The sequence below is a fragment of the Pseudophryne corroboree genome, chromosome 10 (genome assembly GCF_028390025.1).
Source record: "Pseudophryne corroboree isolate aPseCor3 chromosome 10, aPseCor3.hap2, whole genome shotgun sequence".
In the NCBI taxonomy this organism is placed as follows: domain Eukaryota; kingdom Metazoa; phylum Chordata; class Amphibia; order Anura; family Myobatrachidae; genus Pseudophryne; species Pseudophryne corroboree.
The window spans coordinates 204,288,889-204,310,418 of record NC_086453.1 but is presented as its reverse complement, the minus strand read 5'-3'; the positions used below and the strand labels follow the sequence as shown (position 1 = coordinate 204,310,418).

The 21,530-nt window shown below is 46.8% G+C and overlaps 1 protein-coding gene across 1 annotated transcript in view; it reads right to left on the bottom strand.

Annotated features, from left to right (window-relative positions):
- The window catches only part of C1QTNF12 (C1q and TNF related 12), a 198,462-nt gene that overhangs the window by 175,232 nt on the left and 1,700 nt on the right, over window positions 1-21,530 (bottom strand). The window lies entirely within an intron of this gene.

Sequence of the window (21,530 nt, the reverse complement as noted above, 5' to 3'; positions counted from 1 at the left end):
TGGGTGTCCACGACAACCATAGAGTGGGAACAGATTCTGTGGCGAGTGCAGCGAGCTTGCAAGGGAACTCTTAGTGCTCGCCCCGCTGCCTGCATTCTGGCAGACCGGATTCCGCTGTCGGGATATTGACAGCCGGCATCCCGTCCTCCGGACAATTGTATGTATTTCATTTTAATTTGTATGATGATCTCTTAAATGTACAGCATTGCATAATGTGATAGCAATTCAAAAATGAAGGATCATTAAAAAAAAAAAAAAGAAGAATAATAATATTTTAGAAGGATTCATGTTGTTCCAGGAACAGGTAGAACCCAACATGGTTAGTGCAGAGTGTTGTCAAACAGTTACAAAAGAACTTTCAACAATCACCCCCATCACATTTACCATTAGTCACTTTCCCACCTTCTAGACAGACAGCTTGTCACCCTCAGTGACTAACACACACACACACACACACACACACACACACACACACACACACACACACACACACACACACACACACACCTCATCATCATGCACTTGTGGCCTGTGGCATGGGCCATCAGGGTTTTCACATAGCTACTAGTGGTAGAGAATTAGTGATGGCATTCTGCATCACTGCACTAAATAGTAAACCCTGTTGAATAGTGCCATGAATCGCAAGAAAAGTTAGTGCAAATCTCAAGGTGTTATGCCACTTGCGATCCCGATTTGCGGTCCCGCCAGGTCGGTATCGCAAGAAAAGATAAACTGTGCAGGCAGGTCAATCCTTGCTAGATCGGATCGGTGTACTATCTAGTTCATCTCACATAAGCCAAAATCGTAAGCACACATAGTCCATATCTCAAGAAAAGTTAGTCAAAATCGGTGGTGCTGGGCTTTGGGGAGTTTAGGGGAAATCGCAAAGTGAAAATCGGGCATAGCAAGGATCTCACCGTGTGTACAGACCATAAGACAGATATGGGAGATATCTGCTGCAGTCCCGACTGCAAAGGGGGCTGCTAGGATGTTGAATTTATCAAGCTCCAGAAAGAGTAGCATTTTGGAGCTTGGTGCCATTGCCCCCTGCACCCTCCCCCCCCACCCCACCCCACCGCCCCACTGCTGACAGCCATGCATGCCGCTATAGGATGGAGCAGAACCAGATGAACCTGTTTCCATCTTTTCGCCAAGATGGGCTCTTATCGCAAACAGTCTCCCAGGAAGAGATTACTACTAAATTCTCATTAAAATTTTAATTTTCACACTGTGGACTTAGGTGTAAAATATTTATCACATCTACATTAAAAATGCGGGTTGTTATAAATAGGCCTCTAACAATTATTTATTTAACTCATTCAAGTGAATAAACACAAAATGTTTCCTCAGCACACTGCGATAAGGCAGATTAGTGTGCATTCTGAATATTAAGGCCATCACAGAAATGCTCCTGAGGAAGCTGGCACCCATTAGACCAGCGAAACGCGTTGGGATCTTCTCTGCAGGACCACAAGCACCAGCACCCATATCCACCTCCTGGCTTTATTTGGACTCATTGGCATCCACTGGATTAAATTCCGGCACAAGTTCTTCACAGACCCGGACTTATCCCCATCTGCCATCTGGACCCTATCTGCATGGGACTCCTAGGGGACTTATATCCGGAAGCAAGTCTGGTAAAATGCTCTTATACCAACTAAACTTGTGAGCAAATGTGGATTAGTGTCCTAGCCAGGAACTGTGGACATTTCACTCAAAAGGGTTAACTTTTGTGGTATCCTACAGAATTCATTTAATACATTTTATCATTGTTGTTTGTTTCACCCTTGAGGGATAGATTATTCTCTTGTAGATGAATGTTTATTAAAAGATATATTTTATATTTCTATATATTGTGTTTTGAATCACAGCCGGCGCCAGTACTTTTCTTTTGCTTGCTTGTATCTACCATTGAGGGAACTGACCTTCCCTGTATGGGCTGCCGTTGACAGCGCACTCTATCTATATATTTTATATAGCAGAACCAGATGAACCTGTTTCCATCCTTTCGCCAAGATGGGCTCTTATCGCAAACAGTCTCCCAGCAAGAGATTACTGCTAAATTCTCATGAAAATTTTTAATTTTCACACTGTGAACTTAGGTGTAAAATATTTATCACATCTAAATTAAAAATGCGGGTTGTGATAAATAGGCCTCTTACAATTATTTATTTAACTCATTCAAGTGAATAAACACAAAATGTTTCCTCAGCACACTGCGATAAGGCAGATTAGTGTGCATTCTGCATATTAAGGCCATCACAGAAAGGATGAAATATAGATGTTAATGGAATTTGTTGAATATTGCTTCAATCAGATTGGCTGTAAGCCACAGAAATATGGTGACTAAACTGAAGCAAACCTGAACTCATTTGAATATCCCTCAAACACTGTAATGTAAAATGTAATAACTGTTATGAGCCACAGCTGTGGCTCATTCCTGTTTTGCATTTTTGTTCTGTATTTTATGTTATACTTCTGTTTATGTTCCCCGTGGGTGTCATGGGGTGCTCGGAGCTCACCCTTAAGGAGGGGATACTGTTATGAACCACAGGTAGTGGTTCATTCCTATTTTATGTTTATAAAGTTGTCTTGCATGCCAGGATTTCCCGTTGCTCTGTTTTAGAATACTCTTGTCTGCTGCCGCTGGTGGGTCTGTGTAATTGCAGCTTGTTCCCATGTGTTCAGCCTCACCTGGCTGCTAATTGTATCTTGTCAGTTTGGAGTCATGCTAGAGGGCAGCTGCACGAGATTATTAATTAGGCCTCTCTGTTATATGCTGGCTGACTGCAATTCACAGATGCTGGTGATATTTCTTGGTTTTTAGTCTGCTTGAAGTCTGACCTGGTTCCTGCCAGTCCCTGAGCTCCTGTATAGCAGTGTCTGACTAGCTGCTTCCTGTGTTGATTCCTGTGTCAGTCCCTGTGTCGATTCCTGTGTCTGATCCCGTGTCCTGCTGTTAGGCGTTCCTGCCCTGAGGTCCAGTGGCTTTGCCTATCCCTGGTCAAGTTCCTGGTTTCCTGGTGTCCACCGGTCTGTCGTTTGGGATTCTGCCTGTCCTCCAGTTCTGAGAGTGTGTGTCGGCATCATTGAGGGTTCCTGTCCGTTTGCCAGTATTCGTACCGGTTCCGTGAGTAGCGGCTCTGCCGCGTCCGTTGGCCTAGGCCGCTGTATTTCATTATTGTTTCTGTCCCTGGTGTTTTGCAGAGGGTTCTGCTTATGCTGTCACCGCCGGTACACAAAGGTATTGTGTCGGCGTGTGATCAGCATTTCCTTTGTTGTTATTTTCCTTTGGCGGTTTCTCCGCACATACTTTAGGTTTTTAGTTAGCTTGTAGCCCCTGGCCTGTTTGCTTAGTTAGAGGGCCTCTTGTTATCATCCTGTCTCGGATTTCCCTTTGTCTCTCACTAAGACCGGGGGGCATCGGAGTTGGGCAGACATAATCCGCCCTTCAAACGCGGCTGCCAAGGGCTCAAGAAACCATAGTCTCGCAAGGGATTTCTGACAGCACGGGTGAGACAACAGAGTTAGGGCGCCAGGGGCTATTCCCTTTCCATTCCCCTTTCCCAGCGTTACGTCCTGGTGCTCTGGACTCACTTCATGAACATCTCCCTTGTTCTGAGCACCAGGAACCTAACAATAACTAGGTTAAGGGGGACATTTACTAAGCAGTGATAAGAGCGGAGAAGTGCGCCAGTGGAGAAGTTGCCACATCAGCCAATCAGTAGCCCTGTATAATTTTATGATATGCAAATTATAGATGTTAAATCAGTGCTGATTGGTTGCCATGGGCTCACTTCTCCGCTCTTATCTCTGCTTAGTAAATGTCCCCCTTAGTGTGCTTTCTGTATTCCTTGTGTTGTAAGATTCCTTTCTGATGCATTTCTGATGCAGTGCATCTCAGTCTGTGTAATGCATGCATCTTATGAGTTTTTAGGGATTTTCGTATATGAAAATTGCTCAACTCTGTGAACATTGGCACTGCGTGCGGCTCAGGCCCAGTAGCGGATCTTGCCACGGGCAAGCAGGACTTTTGCCCGGGGCGCCGCCTTCCGGAGGGCGCAGGGCGCCATCCGGAGGGCGCCGCACCAGGGCAAGATCCGTTGCTGCTGTGCCCCCCGCTGCCCGCTGCCCCACGCTGCCGCTGGCCGCTGTGAAGGGAAACTAGACGCGTACGCGTCTAGTTTCCCTTCGTGGACAGGTCCTTTACTGTGCGGTGCGCGATGACGTCATCGCGCACCGCACAGCAAAGGTCCTCTCCACGAAGGGAACTAGACGCTACGCATCTAGTTTCCCTTCGTGGAGAGGACCATTGCTGTGTGGTGCGCGATGACGTCATCGTGCACCGCACATCATTTCAGTCTGTACAGGGGGCGTAAATGACCATGCCCCCAGTATGAAGCCACGCCCCTTATTGCCGCCCGGGGTGCACAGAGCCCCAGAACCGGCCCTGCTCAGGCCCAATGTGTTCTTTCCCCATCCATAGCGCAGGATGATGTTATCTGGTGTCCTACTCGTTTTCCACAGCAAACAGGTTAAGTATGAGTAGAATATTACAAATAAAAAAAAGGTATCGAAGATTACTCCAGATTTCTCTAACGTCCTAGAGGATGCTGGGGACTCCGTAAGGACCATGGGGATAGACGGGCTCCGCAGGAGACATGGGCACTTTAAGAAAAACTTTAGCTCTGGTGTGCACTGGCTCCTCCCTCTATGCCCCTCCTCCAGACCTCAGTTTGATACTGTGCCCAGAGGAGATGGGTGCTTTTTAGAAAGCTCTCCTGAGCTTTCTGACAGAAAGTATATTTGTTAGGTTTTTTATTTTCAGGGAGCCTGCTGGCAATAGACTCCCTGCATCGAGGGACTGAAGGGAGAGAAGCAAACCCACTTCTGTGAGTTTCAAGGCTCTGCTTCTTAGGCTACTGGACACCATTATCTCCAGAGGGAGTCGGAACACAGGTCTCACCCTGGAGTTCGTCCCGGAGCCGCGCCGCCATCCTCCTCACAGACCCGGAAGATAGAAGCCGGGTGAGTATGAGAAGAAAAGAAGACTTCAGAGGCGGCAGAAGACTTCATGATCTTCACTGAGGTAACGCACAGCACTGCAGCTGTGCGCCATTGCTCCCACACACCTCACACACGGCAGTCACTGTAAGGGTGCAGAGCGCAGGGGGGGGGCCCTGGGCAGCAATGTAAACCTAATTTCTGGCAAAAGAGATATATATACAGCTAGGCACTGTATATATAAAGAGCCCCCGACAGTTTTTATTATATTTAAGCGGGTCAGAAGCCCGCCGCCGAGGGGGCGGGGCTTCTCCCTCAGCACTCACCAGCGTCATTTTCTCCACAGTACAGCTGAGAGGAAGCTCCCCGGACTCTCCCCTGCTTATCCACGGTGAAAGGGGGTTTCAGAGAAGAGGGGGGGCACATAATTGGCAGCAAATAATAGTATTACAGCGCTACTGGGTAAACACATTGTGTGGTTTTCCTGGGGTATTAGCGCTGGGTGTGTGCTGGCATACTCTCTCTCTGTCTCTCCAAAGGACCTTGTGGGGGAACTGTCTTCAGATAAGAGGATTCCCTGAGTGTGTGGTGTGTCGGTATGTGTGTGTGTCGACATGTCTGAGGTAAAAGGCTCTTCTAAGGAGGAGATGTAGCAAATGTGGTGTCTCCGTCGACAATGCCGACACCTGACTGTATATATGGGGAATTAAGTGCTGAGGTAAACTTATTGCACAAAAGATTAGAGAACAGACAGGGAATCTACCCATGTCTGTCCCTATGTCGCAGGGACCTTCAGAGTCTCAAAACGCCCACTATCCAAAATAATAGACACTGATACCGACACGGAGTCTGACTCCAGTGTCGACTATGATGATGCAAAGTTACAGCCAAAACTGGCAGAAAAGTATTCAATATATGATTATAAGTGATGTGCACCGGACATTGTTCGGGTTTTGTGTTTTGGTTTTGGATTCGGTTTCGTGGCCATGTTTTGGATTCGGACGCGTTTTGGCAAAACCTCCCTGAAATTTTTTTGTCGGATTCGGGTGTGTTTTGGATTCGGGTGTTTTTTACAAAAACCCCTCAAAAACAGCTTAAATCATAGAATTTGGGGGTCATTTTGATCCCATAGTATTATTAACCTCAATAACCATGATTTCCACTAATTTTCAGTCTATTCTGAACACTTCACACCTCACAATATTATTTTTAATCCTAAAATTTGCACCGAGGTCGCTGGATGACTAAGCTAAGCGACCCAAGTGGCCGACACAAACACCTGGCCCATCTAGGAGTGGTACTGCAGTGTCAGGCAGGATGGCACTTCAAAAAAATAGTCCCCAAACAGCACATGATGCAAAGAAAAAAAGAGGTGCACCAAGGTCGCTGGATGGCTAAGCTAAGCGACACAAGTGGCCGACACAAACACCTGGCCCATCTAGGAGTGGCACTGCAGTGTCAGGCAGGATGGCACTTCAAAAAAATAGTCCCCAAACAGCACATGATGCAAAGAAAAATGAAAGAAAAAAGAGGTGCAAGATGGAATTGTCCTTGGGCCCTCCCACCCACCCTTATGTTGTATAAACAGGACATGCACCCTTTAACAAACCCATCATTTCAGCGACAGGGTCTGCCACACAACTGTGACTGAAATGACGGGTTGGTTTGGGCCCCCACCAAAAAAGAAGCAATCAATCTCTCCTTGCACAAACTGGCTCTACAGAGGCAAGATGTCCACCTCCTCCTCATCGTCCGATTCCTCACCCCTTTCACTGTGTACATCCCCCTCCTCACAGATTATTAATTCGTCCCCACTGGAATCCACCATCTCAGGTCCCTGTGTACTTTCTGGAGGCAATTGCTGGTGAATGTCTCCACGGAGGAATTGATTATAATTCATTTTGATGAACATCATCTTCTCCACATTTTCTGGAAGTAACCTCGTACGCCGATTGCTGACAAGGTGAGCGGCTGCACTAAACACTCTTTCGGAGTACACACTGGAGGGTGGGCAACTTAGGTAAAATAAAGCCAGTTTCTGCAAGGGCCTCCAAATTGCCTCTTTTTTCTGCCAGTATACGTACGGACTGTCTGACGTGCCTACTTGGATGCGGTCACTCATATAATCCTCCACCATTCTTTCAATGGTGAGAGAATCATATGCAGTGATAGTAGACGACATGTCAGTAATCGTTGGCAGGTCCTTCAATCCGGACCAGATGTCAGCACTCGCTCCAGACTGCCCTGCATCACCGCCAGCGGGTGGGCTCGGAATTCTTAGCCTTTTCCTCGCACCCCCAGTTGCGGGAGAATGTGAAGGAGGAGCTGTTGACGGGTCACGTTCCGCTTGACTTGACAATTTTCTCACCAGCAGGTCTTTGAACCCCTGCAGACTTGTGTCTGCCGGAAAGAGAGATCCAACGTAGGTTTTAAATCTAGGATCGAGCACGGTGGCCAAAATGTAGTGCTCTGATTTCAACAGATTGACCACCCGTGAATCCTGGTTAAGCGAATTAAGGGCTCCATCCACAAGTCCCACATGCCTAGCGGAATCGCTCTGTTTTAGCTCCTCCTTCAATGTCTCCAGCTTCTTCTGCAAAAGCCTGATGAGGGGAATGACCTGACTCAGGCTGGCAGTGTCTGAACTGACTTCACGTGTGGCAAGTTCAAAGGGTTGCAGAACCTTGCACAACATTTAAATAATTCTCCTCTGCGCTTGAGTCAGGTGCATTCCCCCTCCTTTGCCTATATCGTAGGCAGATGTATAGGCTTGAATGGCCTTTTGCTGCTCCTCCATCCTCTGAAGCATATAGAGGGTTGAATTCCACCTCGTTACCACCTCTTGCTTCAGATGATGGCAGGGCAGGTTCAGGAGTGTTTGCTGGTGCTCCAGTCTTCGGCACGCGGTGGCTGAATACCGAAAGTGGCCCACAATTCTTCGGGCCACCGACAGCATCTCTTGCACGCCCCTGTCGTTTTTTAAATAATTCTGCACCACCAAATTCAATGTATGTGCAAAACATGGGACGTGCTGGAATTTGCCCAGATGTAATGCACGCACGATATTGCTGGCGTTGCCCGATGTCACAAATCCCCAGGAAGGTCCATTTGGGGTAAGCCATTCTGCGATGATGTTCCTCAGTTTCCGTAAGAGGTTGTCAGCTGAGTGCCTTTTCTGGAAAGCGGTGATACAAAGCGTAGCCTGCCTAGGAACGAGTTGGCGTTTGCGAGATGCTGCTACTAGTACCGCGGCGGATGTTCTTGCTGCGGGAGGCAATACATCTACCCAGTGGGCTGTCACAGTCATATAGTCCTGAGTCTGCCCTGCTCCACTTGTCCACATGTCCGTGGTTAAGTGGACATTGGGTACAACTGCATTTTTTAGGACACTGGTGACTCTTTTTCTGAGGTCTGTGTACATTTTCGGTATCGCCTGCCTAGAGAAATGGAACCTAGATGGTATTTGGTACCGGGAACACAGTATCTCAATCAAGTCTGTAGTTGCCTGTGAATTAACGGTGGATAACGGAAACACGTTTCTCACCACCCAGGCTGCCAAGGCCTGAGTTATCCGCTTTGCAGCAGGATGACTGCTGTGATATTTCATCTTCCTCGCAAAGGAATGTTGGACAGTCAATTGCTTACTGGAAGTAGTACAAGTGGTCTTCCGACTTCCCCTCTGGGATGACGATCGACTCCCAGCAGCATCAACAGCAGCGCCAGCAGCAGTAGGCATTACACTCAAGGATGCATCGGAGGAATCCCAGGCAGGAGAGGACTCGTCAGACTTGCCAGTGACATGGCCTGCAGGACTATTGGCTTTCCTGTGTAAGGAGGAAATTGACACTGAGGGAGTTGGTGGTGTGGTTTGCAGGAGCTTGGTTACAAGATGAAGGGATTTAGTGGTCAGTGGACTGCTTCCTCTGTCATCCAAAGTTTTTGAACTTGTCACTGACTTATGATGAATGCGCTGCAGGTGACGTATAAGGGAGGATGTTCCGAGGTGGTTAACGTCCTTACCCCTACTTATTACAGCTTCACAAAGGCAACACACGGCTTGACACCTGTTGTTCGCATTTGTGTTAAAATAATTCCACACCGAAGAGGTGATTTTTTTTGTAATTTGACCAGGCATGTCAATGGCCATATTTGTCCCACGGACAACAGGTGTCTCCCCGGGTGCCTGACTTAAACAAACCACCTCACCATCAGAATCCTCCTTGTCAATTTCCTCCTCAGCGCCAGCAACACCCACATCCTCATCCTGGTGTACTTCAACAGTGACATCTTCAATTTGACTATCAGGAACTGGACTGCGGGTGCTCCTTCCAGCACTTGCAGGGGGCGTGCAAATGGTGGAAGGCGCCACCTCTTCCCGTCCAGTGTTGGGAAGGTCAGGCATCGCAGCCGACACAATTGGACTCTCCTTGGGGATTTGTGATTTAGATGAACGCACAGTTCTTTGCTGTGCTTTTGCCAGCTTAAGTCTTTTCATTTTTCTAGCGAGAGGATGAGTGCTTCCATCCTCATGTGAAGCTGAACCACTAGCGATGAACTTAGGCCAGGGCCTCAGCCGTTCCTTGCCACTCCGTGTCGTAAATGGCATATTGGCAAGTTTACGCTTCTCCTCAGACGCTTTTAATTTAGATTTTTGGGTCATTTTACTGAACTTTTATGTTTTGGATTTTACATGCTCTCTACTATGACATTCGGCATCGGCCTTGGCAGACGACATTGATGGCATTTCATCGTCTCGGCCATGACTAGTGGCAGCAGCTTCAGCACGAGGTGGAAGTGGATCTTGATCTTTCCCTATTTTACCCTCCACATTTTTGTTCTCCATTTTTTAATGTGTGGAATTATATGCCAGTATCAATAGCAATGGCTTACTACTATATATACTGCGCACAACTGAAATGCACCACAGGTATGGATGGATAGTATACTTGATGACACAGAGGTAGGTAGAGCAGTGGCCTACTGTACCGTACTGCTATATATTATATACTGGTGGTCAGCAAACTGCAAAACTTAAATGCACCACAGGTATGGATGGATAGTATACTTGACGACACAGAGGTAGGTAGAGCAGTGGCCTACTGTACCGTACTGCTATATATTATATACTGGTGGTCAGCAAACTGTGCAAAACTGAAATGCACCACAGGTATAGATGGATAGTATACTTGGCGACACAGAGGTAGGTAGAGCAGTGGCCTTCTGTACCGTACTCCTATATATTATATACTGGTGGTCAGCAAAATTATGCACTGTACTCCTACTATATACTACAATGCAGCACAGATATGGAGCGTTTTTCAGGCAGAGAACGTATAATACTGGTGGTCACTGGTCAGCAAAACTCTGCACTGTACTCCTCCTATATAATACTGCTGGTCCCCAGTCCCCACAATAAAGCAGTGTGAGCACAGATATATGCAGCACACTGAGCACATATATGGAGCGTTTTTCAGGCAGAGAACGTATAATACTGGTGGTCACTGGTCAGCAAAACTCTGCACTGTACTCCTCCTATATAATACTGCTGGTCCCCGGTCCCCACAATAAAGCAGTGTGAGCACAGATATATGCAGCACACTGAGCACAGATATGGAGCATTTTTCAGGCAGACAACGTATACTGGTGGTCACTGGTCAGCAAAACTCTGCACTGTACTCCTCCTATATAATACTGCTGGTCCCCAGTCCCCACAATAAAGCAGTGTGAGCACAGATATATGCAGCACACTGAGCACAGATATGGAGCGTTTTTCAGGCAGAGAACGTATAATACTGGTGGTCACTGGTCAGCAAAACTCTGCACTGTACTCCTCCTATATAATACTGTTGGTCCCACTCCCCAGTCCCCACAATAAAGCAGTGTGAGCACAGATATATGCAGCACACTGAGCACAGATATGGAGCGTTTTTCAGGCAGACAACGTATAATACTGGTGGTCACTGGTCAGCAAAACTCTGCACTGTACTCCTCCTATAATACTGCTGGTCCCCAGAATAAAGATATGCAGCCCCCTGAAACAAAGTGAGAGGACGCCAGCCACGTCCTCTCACTATCATTTCCAATGCACGAGTGAAAAATGGCGGCGACGCGCGGCTCCTTATATAGAATCCGAATCTCGCGAAAATCCGACAGCGGGATGATGACATTCGGGCGCGCTCGGGTTAACCGAGCCATACGGGAGAATCCGAGTATGCCTCGGACCCGTGTAAAATGGGTGAAGTTCGGGGGGGTTCGGATTCCGAGGAACCGAACCCGCTCATCTCTAATGATTATTGTAATAAAAGATGTTTTGCATATCACTGATGACCCATCTGTCCCTGACACGAGGGTACACATGTTTAAGGGGAAGAAAGCTGAGATAACATTTCCCCCCTCTCATGAACCAAATGAATTGTGAAAAAGGGCGGGAATCTCGAGACAAGAAACTGCAGTTTCCCAAAAGAATTCTCATGGCGTATCTTTTCCCTGCTAGGACCAGGATACGATGGGAATCCTCCCCTAGGGTGGACAAGGCGCTGACACGTTTACCCAAAAGGTAGCACTGACATACCAAGATACAGCTACCCTCAGGGATCCTGCAGATAGCATGCAGAAAAGTACTTTGAAGTCCATTTACACACATTCTGGTACACTACTCAGACCGGCGATTGTGTCGGCAGGGGTTTATAGCGCTGTAGCAGCATGGACAGATACCTTATCAGCGGAGATTGAAACCCTAGATAAGGATACCATGTTATTGACCCTAGGATATATAAAAGATGCTGTCTTATATATAAGACATGCTCAAAGAGACATTGGTCTACTGGGTTCTAGAGTTAACGCTATGTCGATTTCTGCTAGACGTGTCCTGTGGAACATGCAATGGACAGGTGATGCCGACTTAAAGATGCATATGGAGGTTTTACCTTACAAGGGTGAGGAATTGTGTGGAGAAGGGCTCTCGGACCTGGTCTCCACAGCTATAGCTGGTAAATCTGATCTTTTGCCTTATATTCCCTCACAGCCTAAGAAAGCACGACATTATCAAATGCAGTCCTTTCAGTCGCAGAAAAACAAGAAAGTACGAGGAGCGTCCTTTCTTACCAGAGGTAAGGAAGCAGGGCACAGCTAGTTCCCAGGAACAGAAGTCCTCCCCGGCCTCTACTAAATCCACTGCATGATGCTGGGGCTCCGCTAAGGGAGTCCGCCACATCTGAGTTCACTCACAGGTGGTTCCCTGGGCAATAGAAATTGTTTCTCAGGGTTACAAGCTGGAATTCGAAGAGGTGCCTCCTCGCCGGTTTTCCTTATCGGCCCTACCGGCTTCTACCCCAAAGAGGGAGATAATATTAAATACAATTCACACATTATATCTCCAACAGGTGGTGCTCAAGGTTCCCCTCCTTCAACAAGGAAGGGGATATTACTCAACCTTGGCTGTAGTCCAGAAACCGGACGGTTCGGTCAGACCTATTTTAAAATTAAAATCTCTGAACCTATACTTGAAAAGGTTCAAATTCAAGGTGGAATTGCTCAGAGCGATCATCACCAGCCTGGAAGGGGGGGGATTTTATGGTGTATCTAGACATAAAGGCTGCATACCTTCATGTTCCCATTTATCCACCCCATCAGGCGTACCTGAGAATTACGGTACAGTATTGTCATTACCAATTCCAGAGTAATTGGCGGAAATGATGGTGCTCCTACGCAAGCAAGGAGTCACTATCAGCCCATACTTGGACGATCTCCTAATAAGATAAGATCAACAGAGCAGTTGTTGAACAGCGTGTCACTTTCGCTGAAGGTGTCACAGCAATTCGGCTGGATTCTCAATATCCCGAAGTCACAGTTGGTTCCTATGACTCGTCTGCCCTTCTTGGGTATGATTCTGAATACGGACCAGAAATGGGTTTATCTTCTGATAGAGAAGGCCCAGGAACTAATGACTCTGGTAAAAAACCTATTAAAGCCAAAACAGGAGTCAGTGCATCACTGCACTCGGGTCCTGGGAAAGATGGTGGCATCTTACGGGGCCATTACCTTCGGCAGGTTCCATGCGAGGACTTTCCAATGGGATCTACGGGACAAGTGGTCCGGATCACATCTATAGATGCATCAGTTAATCACCCTGTCCCCTAGGGCCAGGTTGTCTCTCCTATGGTGGCTGCAGAGTGCTCACCGTCTACAGGGTTGCAGGTTCGCCATCCAGGACTGGATTCTTGTAGCCACGGACGCGAGCCTCCGAGGTGGGGGAGCAGTCACACAGGGAAGAAACTTCCAAGGTCTTTGGGTCAAGTCGAAAAAACTTGTATTCAAATCAACATCCTGGAGCTGAGGGCCATATACAACGCCCTTCGGTAAGCGGAAACATTGCTTCACAACCTACCGGTTCTGATCCAGTCAGACAACATCACCACAATGGCTCATATAAACCGCCAAGGCGGCACAAAGCGCAGAGTGGAAATGGCAGAAGCCACCAGGATTCTCCGCTGGGCGGAAAATCATGTAAGCGCATTTTCAGCAGTTCATTCCGGGAGTGGACAACTGAGAAGCAGACTTCCTCAGCAAACATGACCTGCATCCAAGAGAGGACTTCTTTAGGAAGCCTTCGCACAGATTGCAAGTCAGTGGGAACTGCCACAGATAGACACGATGGCGTCCCGCCTCAACAAGAAGCTACAGAGGTATTGCACCAGCTCAAGAGACCCTCAGGCAGTAGCTGTAGATGCCCTAGTGACACCGTGGGTGTTCCAGTCGGTCTATGTATTTCCCCCGCTTCCTCTCATACCCAAGGTGTTGAGAATGGTAGGAGGGAGAGGAGTGAGAATAATCCTCATTGTTCCAGATTGGCCACGAAGGACGTGGTATCCAGATCTGCAGGAAATGCTCACAGAAGATCCGTGGCCTCTTCCTCTAAGACAGGACCTGTTGCAACAGGGGCCATGTCTATTCCAAGACTTACCGCGGCTGAGTTGGACGGCATGGCGGTTGAATGCCGGATCCTAGCGTATAGGGGTATTCCGGATGAGGTCATTCCTACGCTAATAAAGGCTAGGAAGGACATGACATCTAAACATTATCACTGTATATGGCGAAAATATGTTTCTTGGTGTGAGGCCAGGAATGCTCCTACAGAAGAATTCCATCTAGGCCGTTTCCTTCACTTCCTGCAAACTGGAGTAAATTTCAGCCTGAAATTAGGATCTATTAAGGTTCAGATTTCGGCCTTATCCATTTTCTTTTAAAAGGAATTGGCCTCTCTCCCTGAAGTACAAACTTTTGTGAAGGGAGTACTGCATATTCAGCCTCCTTTTGTACCTCCGGTGACGCCTTGGGACCTTAACGTGGTGTTAAGTTTCATTAAGTCACACTGGTTTGAACTGCTTAAAACGGTGGAGTTGAAAAATCTCACTTGGAAGGTGGTCATGTTATTAGCCTTGGCTTCGGCTAGGCGAGTGGCGGAATTAGCGGCTTTATCACATAAAAGCCCCTATCTGGTTTTCCATATGGATAGAGCGGAATTGCGGACCCGTCCTCAATTCCTGCCAAAAGTTGTTTCATCCTTTCATATGAACTATTGTGGTGCCTGTGGCTACGCGTGACTTGGAGGATCCCGAGTCCCTTATTGTGGTCAGGGCTTTGAAAATTTATGTGGCCAGATCGGCTACAGTCAGAAAAGCAGAAGCACTGTTTGTCCTGTATGCAGCCAACAAGATTGGTGCCCCTGCTTCAAAGTAGACTATTGCTCGCTGGATCTGTAACACGATTCAGCAGGCGCATTCTACGGCGGGATTGCCGTTACCTAAATCGGTCAAGGCCCATTCCACTAGGAAGGTGGGCTCTTCTTGGGCGGCTGCCAGAGGGGTCTCGGCGCTACAGCTGTGCCGAGCTACTACTTGGTCGGGTTCAAACTCCTTTGCAAAGTTCTATAAGTTTGATACCCTGGCTGAGGAGGACCTCCTGTTTGCTCAATTGGTGCTGCAGAGTCATCCGCACTCTCCCGCCCGTTTGGGAGCTTTGGTATAATCCCCATGGTCCTTACGGAGTCCCCAGCATCCTCTAGGACGTTAGAGAAAATAAGATTTTAAACCTACCTGTGAATCTTTTTCACGTAGTCTGTAGAGGATGCTGGGCGCCCGTCCCAGGTGCGGACTACTTCTGCAAGACTTGTATATAGTTATTGCTTACATAAGGGTTATGTTATAGTTTCATCGGTCTTGGACTGATGCGATGTCGTTTTCATACTGTTAACTGGATAGTATATCACAAGTTATACGGTGTGATTGGTGTGGCTGGTATGAATCTTGCCCTTGGTTTAACAAAAATCCTTTCCTCGTACTGTCCGTCTCCTCTGGGCACAGTTACTCTAACTGAGGTCTGGAGGAGGGGCATAGAGGGAGGAGCCAGTGCACACCAGAGCTAAAGTCTTTCTTAAAGTGCCCATGTCTCCTGCGGAGCCCTTCTATCCCCATGGTCCTTACGGAGTCCCCAGCATCCTCTACGGACTACGAGAAAAAGATTTACTGGTAGGTTTAAAATCCAGTCCTCGCAGGGGCCTTCCCATAATTTTCTAAGGTGATAGCATGTAACAAGCTCCGAGAAGCTATTCAGAACCTGCCTGAGTTAGCGAACGCCATCTTAAGATGGAATTAGCCTGGTAACCTCAATATATCAGCCCTGCTGGAGAAGGAGCTTGTGATTGCTCTCCAGTGGGCACTAGCTGTTTGTAAAGCCTAATGCACTGGTGCATATATAATGAGTAAAGTATGTGCGGTACACACGGGCCCCCGGGGTCCAGGGGGACCCACACCGCACACCCTGCACCCATTTTTTTCAATGCTTACTATGTTGGCAGCACCAGTGCTGAAGAAATCATCAGGAAAATGGAGCAGCGGCCATTTTTCTGCCGTTTCGCGCATGCAAACTATGGAAATCACTGGGAAAATGGCCACTGCACAATTTTCCCAGAGATCTGCGCATGCGCACTAGACAGTGCTAGGGGCCCCTAGTGCATACCTCCCAACTGTCCCAATTTGCGCGGGACAGTTCCGTTCTTTTGGGACTGTCCCGCTGTCCCACCTGTGGGCAGCAGTGTCCCGCTGTGGGGAGGGGGCAGTTGGGAGGCTCTGTCAGTCACTGCTCACTACAGCGGAGAATATATGCTGTGCCATACCACCCAACTTTTTGAAACTCCAAAGAGACAAGGGGCGTGGCCTATACAAAAGGGGGGGTGGCCTTGCAGCAGAGCCGCGATAGCGAGTCACGCACCTTTTGACGTCACTGAGGGGTCATGCCCAGCGCACGGTGAGCTGCTGGCATGCCCCCTCTCCCTCTGTCACCTGTGAATAAACGCTGTGTGTATAGCGTCTATTCACCGCTGGCAGCAGTGACAGGAGCCTCCCAACTGGATAATACAACCCGTGGGTGGGACAGCGGGACAGTGCCAAAAAAACGGGACTGTCCACGAAAATTGGGACAGGTAGGAAGTATGCTGTGCGCATGCGCACAGTGTCTATTTACAGGAGACAAAGGGAGAGAGGGCATGCCAGCAGCTCAAACAGCGCTGGGCATGCCCCCTCAGTGACGAAAACGGGAGGCGTGGCAAGCGGCCGTGGCATTGCTGCAAAGCCATGCCCCTTTTTTCAGAGGGCACGCCCCCTTTTCGGACGGGTACGGCTTCGACGCGCATAAAGGTCCCTCTTTATGTAAGATAAGTGTTGGGAGGTATGCCCTAGTGACCAGAGTATACAGCGCTGCCGGCAAGATAAGAGGGGGCCAGACGTAGTCTGCACACAGGTCCCCTCCTCTCTAGATGCGCCCCTGGCCTATCACAACTCACACATGACCAGCCAGGTGGTCTCACATGCACAGTTGCGCAGCCTGTTTCACATCCAGAAGTAAAATGATCACATAAATTAATGCGGGTGACTGGCATTCATTTATGTGAAAGGAAATATGATTGCATGTGTTATTCTCACAATTAGCTATTACTGGAATGGGACACTGTACAAAACTATAAAATTATGGGGTTTACTTTTTCAAAATCCTTTTGATCAATGAGTTTTTTCTCTTAAGGATAAAACAGGCAATTATATGGCTGGAAAAAGGAAAATACATCAATCAGGTTATAGACATTTTTGGGCTGATACACAATGGTACAGAAGCCAGATTTAGCAGCTTATGCTAATACGGGGGTCCGTACATCTGCAATAGGAAGCTGTGTCACTCATTGATATTACACCAACTATCGTAAACGGCATCATTAGTATGGGCACCTCCATCTGCCCTGTGCTGGGTGCAAGAGATCCATCTGACACAGTATTCCCTTCCCTGCACACACAACTCATTTGCACAGAGCGTTTGATACATGCTCTTGTCACTCCTGCAATTCAGTGCTGTTGCATGCGATCGCATAGTCGCCCCCTAATTCCTACCCTAAAACACCCAATTTCACAGAAAGACAGATCAAGCCAAGTTCCATACAACTCAGAATAGAACAGACATACACCAACATGGAGAAATTCACGTGTGCTTATGCACTGTATGCAAAAACTCCACATTTGCGTCCGTGGTAAGGGATCAGTCTGAATTTGACCCTTCACTTTCTGAAATGTTTTGCCTAGTCTGGACAGAAGGTGTCCCTGGTGATATTGGCCCTCATTACGAGTTGTTCGCTCGCTAGCTGCTTTTAGCAGCATTGCACACGCTAAGCCGCCGCCCTCTGCGAGTGTTAGCATAGCAGAATTGCGAACGAAAGATTAGCAGAATTGCGAATAGAAATTTCTTAGCAGTTTCTGAGTAGCTCGAGACTTACTCCTACATTGCGATCAGTTCAGTCAGTTTCGTTCCTGGTTTGACGCCACAAACACACCCAGCGTTCGCCCAGACACTCCCCCGTTTCTTCAGACACTCCCGCTTTTTTCCTAGAAATGCCAGCGTTTTTTCGCACACTCCCAGAAAACGGCCAGTTTCCGCCCAGAAACACCCACTTCCTGTCAATCACACTACGATCACCAGAACGATGAAAAAGCCTCGTTATACCGTGAGTAAAATACCTAACTTTTGTGTAAAATAACTAAGCGCATGCGCTCTGCGAACCTTGCGCATGCTCAGTAAGCAACTAATCGCAGTATAGCGAAAATTGGCAACGAGCGAACAACTCAGAATGACCCCCATTGTTATCTGTTTAAAACATCTACTGCAACGCTTAGAGTAATTGCAATAGCAACAGTGACACCTGCAGGTTGTAAGCTACCAATGTGCTTGAGAGAAAAGCAATAGTGGATGCTTGTATTCTGGTCTTCCCAGGAGACAGGTTTTGTCATAGAACATTTTTCACTCAGAATTCATGCACATTTGGATTATCAAGAATATTGAAATCAGAAGACTGTAATTGTTTGTATTACGGCGTAAGGAAGAAATGGGTTGTGTGTTTATGCAAGAATGACGTCACATAACACATTGCTGATACAGTGATCCTCCTTTAGAGTTTGGAATCAATCCAGCTAGAAGGTGCAGTTGTGCACCTTAGAAAAACAATGTTGAACTGCAGAAGGCACATGTAAATGTGCAGGAAGATTTCATGTTGGAGGGTGGTGCACTCTAACCATACAAAAGCAGACAGGAGGTTGCCTGTGCACCCCAAGCATTGCAACATGGTTTGTCCAAGTGCAAACTGATTATCAGAAATGGGGTTACTAATTGTCCAACGGCAATCATTGAATTCATTTGGATGGGCTTACACGGGTGTGGTATGTTACATAGACTAGACTTAGGTTGACAGTGTCTAGGTCGACCACTATTGGTCGACAGTAAGTAGGTCGATATGGTTTCTAGGTTGACAGGGACTCTAGGTCGACATGTACTAGGTCGACGTGAAAAAGGTCGACATGAGTTTTTTAAATGTTTTTGGTGTCGTTAGAGTGACTGGGAACCCCAATTAGTGCACCGTGTTCAGTCGCCATGCTTCTGGCAAAGTGCCTCGCTGTGCACGGCACAGGTTACTGTTCCCAATTGTAGTCCACGTGGATCGGAAATTGTGAAAATGTTAAAAAAATTAAGAAGAAAAAAATGTGAAAAACTATGACAACCTTTTGTCATGTCGACCTAGAGTCCCTGTCGACCTAGAAACCATGTCAACCTACTTACTGTCAACCAAGAGTGGTCGACCTAGACAGTGTCGACCTAAAGACTGGATCCCGGCTTACACAAAGCCAACATTTTGCCCTTATTTTTTCAGTGCTGTAATAAACACTGGTATATAGGGTACACTACAGGTTAGTCTTTTAGTCTTTTGCTTCTCATTATATCATCTATTTATTCATAAATATGCAGATTGTACTTTGAGGCTTCCTGTCACCTTTAAACCTTTGTTTATTACATTTCAAAAGATAATAAACAATCAGAACAGACAGGAGAGAGGATGCTGTATATAGCCTGCAGTGAATAGCTCATATGCTGCCCTCTTATTCCTCTAATACCCCATTCACACCGCCTGAGGCGGGTCGCACCCGGGAGCCTGACACAGGTGCTTCCTGGATGCGACCTGCCTCAGGCCTCTCGCCGCCGCTGTCCCCAACCCGATATATTGCAGGGTTGGTGATGTCAGCGGCGGGCGGCGCTTAGAGATCACATGATCTCCAATGGCCGCCTGTCGACACAGAGTGAATGAGAAACAGATTGCATTGACCCGGCGACCCGGATTATTCCAACTGGGCCCTTTCAGACCGCACAGCAAGATGGGTTATGCACGCTCATGTGCAATAACCCGTGTTTAAAGCTGGAAGTCTGACAGGGGTATTAACTAGTATGCTACTTTCTCTGTCCTCAACCTAACACAACTAAAGCCATTCCTTACATACTAAGGGGTATATTTACTAAAGTACAGCTTTTTAGAAGTGGAGAATCTACGTAACATTTTTCTAGCACTGTTTAGAAGAGAATACCTAGAATCTGATTAATTGCTATGGGCAACATCTCCACTTCTAAAACTCCCACACTTTAGTAAATATACCCCTAAGTTTGTAGATAAAAATAAAGACATCAAAATTATTTCAAATGAAACATATATTGGATAAAGATGTGCTGAAACTGCATTTCTGTGTGTTTCAGCACAAATAGTCCTTGTAGATACCTGTCATTGCAATTATTCCTCTCATCTCATTCTTATACTCTATCTGCCACTGTATTGCTACTTATTTTTATTATTACAATACGTACCTGGTATTCCTATGATTCTCAGTCTCTGTTTCCTTCATTCAGGTACTTAACCGGTACTTCCTATACTCAGCTATTTAATTTCTACAACTACCAGTTAATTTTTGACATCACTCTTACTAATATATGTATATACTACTACTAATATATGTACAGCCTTCTAATTCCAAAGCTTATAACTCGTATCTCTCTTTCTCTTCTGCGTCCTTCGCGTCCTAACCTCAGCATCTCTGTCTTGTGTACACTTTGCCCACTTGAGGCTGGCATGACATTTCTCGGGTTCCACTGCAATTTAAAACATCTCTGTCACACCGGTGTCTCAGTCCAGTATTTCCACTACATTCCTGCACTTCCCACAACGTAAACACCTCTCTCGTCATGTTATACGTCCCTTTCATACCAAGTCTTCACTCTCATTATCATATTCCCTTTACACCAAATTGCCCATCTTCACAGACCAGCTACCTCTTAACAGACAGCTCTTCTCTGTTGAACTGTCCTTCTGTTGTCTGACAGAACACAGTAATGATGTTTAGTCACATAGTTTTGTTTTACCTACTCCAGCAGTGAACTTGACACATCTATCTGTTATACTAAGCTGACAACAACATATATCCTTCACCAATGCTTTAAATGCTATAGGGACGTTCATTAGGATCTCCACATACCAGGGTATAACAAATCCAATTTCTGGACTATCTGAGCCATTATATATCTATATGTTCCTGACAGAGAAACGTTAATCAACTGTGGCTCTTCAGTTACTGTGGAACTACAAAACTCAGCATGCCAGGCCAGCCAAAGGCTGAAGTTATAGCAGTGACGTGCGGTGGGGTGAGGCAGGTGAGGCAGAGCCTTTCCTGTCATACTTACATTTGTGCCAGAGTTTTAACTGTGTAAAGTATATGATAAATACAAAGAATATATTAGAAATATCCCCTTTCCATTATTCTAATAATTTTTAGAGCCAAAACTCTGGAGTAAAAAGTCTATGGCAGGTGAGGCACTGCCTATCTTTTCCGTTCTTCTCTGATCAAAACTCACCAGATTTCCAGGAGTTTATACTGCTGCACATGTGTATAATGCACAGATGCACCCTTTGGCTCATATATTGTGTGTAAATCTAGCTCTGGGGCCAGCTAGTGCCTCCTGAGCCATTTAGCTCACCGCACGTCCCTGAGTTATAGGCTGCCATCATCTCATATAAGGGGTAGCAGGGCAATCATTAGCAGATCTCTAGAGAAGTTAGTAAAGTACATGGTATTAAAACAACAAATACTAACAATGTGGTTCTGGATCTTACACGCTCA